The sequence below is a fragment of the Zingiber officinale genome, chromosome 10B (genome assembly GCF_018446385.1).
Source record: "Zingiber officinale cultivar Zhangliang chromosome 10B, Zo_v1.1, whole genome shotgun sequence".
Taxonomy (NCBI): Eukaryota; Viridiplantae; Streptophyta; class Magnoliopsida; order Zingiberales; family Zingiberaceae; genus Zingiber; species Zingiber officinale.
In genome coordinates, this window is record NC_056005.1 from 4056647 (window position 1) to 4060700 (window position 4054).

The window sequence follows — 4054 nt, forward strand, 5'->3', positions numbered from 1 at the left end:
GAGGTTCCACTATACAAAAATTTTGTACAAAGGTCTGAACCTTTTCCTAGCTACCATGTGTTCTTTTAAATTAAATTTTGGATCGCCTGCGGAACTTAACACGTTTGATCCAAAACTTAATCTATTTGTTCTTTTAGGTTTTGACTTGGATCTCCTGCGGAACTTAATACGTTCGACCCAAATCACCTTAAGTTATTAATTCCATTAAATATTAATTTCCATAATTGGTTCCCAGTACTGACGTGGCGAGGCACACGACCTTCTTGGATATGGGAGCAACCACCACCGACTAGACAAAACCTTTTATAGAAAGCTAATATTTAATTTCCTAAAATAACTTTAGGTTAACCGAAAAGAACAATCAAATCACAAGGAAAAGAAAAAACAAAAGAACACAACATCGAAAAACATATTCGAAATTCTAGAATCGTAAGCCTCTTGTATTTGGTATTATTTCCAAAAATAACTAGTATGATGCGGAAAGAAAAATTACTAGTTATACCTTTTAGAAAAACCTCTTGATCTTCTACCGTATTCCTCTTCTAACCTCAGACGTTGTGTGGGCAACGATCTTCCGAGATGAGAATCACCAAGCACCTTCTTCTTCCTTGCAAGTTTCGGCCATCAAAACTTCTTCTAGGATGAAGAGGTTCGGCCACCACCACCATGCTCCAAGGGATGCTAGAAACAAAGCTTTCTTTCTCTCCTTCTTCTTCTTCTTCTCTAAACTTGATCCGACCACCATATGAGTCTCTACAAGAAGGATGAGGTTCGGCCATCAAAGAGAAGAAAAGAGGAGAGGATGGCCGGCCACACCAAGGAAGAAAAAGAGAGAGGAAAAATAATAGAGTTGTTCTCAATGAAGGCACCTCTACCCTCTCTTTTATAATCCTTGGCCTTGGCAAATAAGGAAATTTAAATAAAAATTTCCTTAATTCTTTTGCCATTGATAAGGAAAATTTATTTAATTAAAAATAATTTTTTTTCTCATCAACAATGTGGCCGGCCACTTTAAACCAAGCAAAGGAAATTTAATTCAATCAAGAATTAAAACTTTCCTAATTTGTTTCCAGAAATTTTATAAAAAAATTTCTCTAATAATTTTCCCTTCATGATGGTCAATAAAAAGGAAATTTTATAAATTAAAATATTTCTTTTAAACATGTGGATAAAAAGAAAATTATCTTTAAAAATTAAAATCTCTTCTAATCTACAAATAAGGAAAGATATCTAATCTTTTCTTAATCCTTGTAGAAGCTTTATAAAAGATATATTTAATTTTTAAACTCTCTTTTAAATCATGAACATGATTAAAAGGAAAGTTTTTACCAAAATTAAAATCAACCTTTTAATCTACAAATAAGAAAAGAGATTTAACTCTTCTCTTAATCTTTTGTAGAATCTTATAAAAGGAAAGATTTAAAATTTTAAACTCTCTTTTAAATCATGTTATCCACATGAGAAAAATTTAAAAAATAAAATTCTTTTTTATTTTAATAGGGTCGGCCACCTAAGCTTGAGTTCAAGCTAGGGCCGTCCACATAAATTCACCCATGAACCAAAACATGGCCGGCCCTAGCTTGGTCTCCAAGCTAGCTTGGCCGGCCCCCTATAGGATGGGTAAGAAGGTGGGTATAGGTGGGTATAGTACTCTATAATTAAGAGACTACGATAGGGACCGAGAGGAGGAATTGATTTTGGTCTCCCGATAAAATTAAGCATCCCGTGTTCGCCCCGAACACACAACTTAATTTTATCAATAATAATTCATTCCACTAGAGAATTATTATTGAACTACCGCACCAATCCCAAATTACATTTTTGGGCTCCTTCTTATTATGAGTGTGTTAGTCTCCCTGTGTTTAAGATAACAAATGTCCACTAATTAAGTAAGTTACTGACAACTCACTTAATTAATATCTAGCTCCAAGAGTAGTACCACTCAACTTCATCGTCATGTCGGACTAAGTCCACCTGCAGGGTTTAACATGACAATCCTTTTGAGCTCCTCTTGGGGACATTCTCAACCTAGTATCTCTAGGACACAGTTTCCTTCTATAATCAACAACACACACTATAAGTGATATCATTTCCCAACTTATCGGGCTTATTGATTCATCGAACTAAATCTCACCCATTGACAAATTAAAGAAATAAATATCAAATATATGTGCTTGTTATTATATTAGGATTAAGAGCACACACTTCCATAATAACTGAGGTCTTTGTTTCTTTATAAAGTCAGTATAAAAGAAACGACCTCTAATGGTCCTACTCAATACACTCTAAGTGTACTAGTGTAATTATATAGTTAAGATAAACTAATACCTAATTACACTACGACCTTCAAATGGTTTGTTCCTTTCCATCTTGGTCGTGAGCTACTGTTTATAATTTATAAGGTACTGATAACATGATCCTCTGTGTGTGACACCACACACCATGTTATCTACAATATAAATTAATTGAACAACTACATTTATCACAAATGTAGACATTTACAGACAGCCGTGGAGTAGGAGCTTTATCTCCGAACGACGTTAAATCAACGTGTTAGGTTTGCTTTCTATTGTTAGTGTTTATCTTGTATTTCCGCTGTGCACACTAACCATTGTAGGAAGCGACGATTTGGGTGAGACGCTATTCACCCCCCCTCTAGCGGACGTCAAGGTCCTAACAAGTGGTATCAGAGCTAAGTGAGCTCTTTTTAGATTAATCGCCAAGAGAGCGGCTAGATGAAGAAGATGGAGTCGGAGGGACCTCTCGGATGGGACATCCGAATCCCACCTCCATACGAGCGCGAGGACTTCAACTATTGGAGGAAGTATCCCATCTCATTTAATTGGCTCGCGGAGGAACAGCCACGGAATCTAATTACTGATAACTTCGGTGTTAAAATTCCAAACGAAGGATTGATCAGTTCATCTGGTCCAATTTCAAAAACATCCAAGAGCACATGTATAAGACATGTTCCAATTTAGGCGTGATCTTATTTTACATTATTTGGTTGTATATGAATTTTTTTCCTTAGGTGTGCTATGGATTTTGGTGTTTTAATATAATACTTGTAGGATTGAAAAGCATAGAAAGAGGTTAAATATAGCTCGTTGATTTTTTTTTTTTTTTTTTAATGAAAATAGAGATAGGCAGCGGAATAAAAGATAAGAGGGCATGTTCGATTTACTTGGTCCTAGTCCAATGATTACTATTTTAATACATGTGATCCTTCATTGCTTCACAATATACTAAAATTCTTTTCTCCAAAAACTTTTAGAAAAGGAGCAAAACAGGTACAAAATATGAGATGAATAATAATAAGCTACTATCATTTTAATTAAATGAATGCAAGTAATACAAAATATACTGGCAATTGAAGAAATAGAATATGAGCATATATAGATTGTCGGAGGATCTCTCGGCGTCCTAATAACAACACTTGTATGTTCCAAACAATAAGAAGAGTATGAGATGATAAGAGAATTAATTGTGAAGTCTATGACCTTAGAACTTCATTTGTAACTTTTTTATTCGTTTGACTAACATTTTTTCGGTCAACCAACTTTTAGAATCTTCCCGGTACAAACCCAAGTTTACGATCTACTCAGATTGTATCGTTTGCGAAATCAGCTTGCATCAATCAATTGAATACCGGTTTGGTTGACTAAACACCAAGAACTTCCCTATGTTGCTCGATCTGATCTGATATGATCTTTGCTGACTAAATGTGTTTGGTCTATTGAACACATTTTTGGTCGACTGAATTATGTTATTTTCTTTCTCGTGTAATTTGATCTTATCCGATCTCTCGTTACTATAAATGTTTGAACGACTGATCATATTTTCGATCAATTTAATCAATATTTTCTTCTTTGACTTAATTTGAATATGATTTCATCACTAGAGATTGGTCGACTGAACAACTTGGTTTGGTTGACAAACCTTTTGATCATACCTAATTTTATTTTTCTACAAAACAAAGTTAGTATAATATAATAATAATGGTCCTATAAAACACGGTTATAACCATATAAATATGAGTGCATTAATATGACAG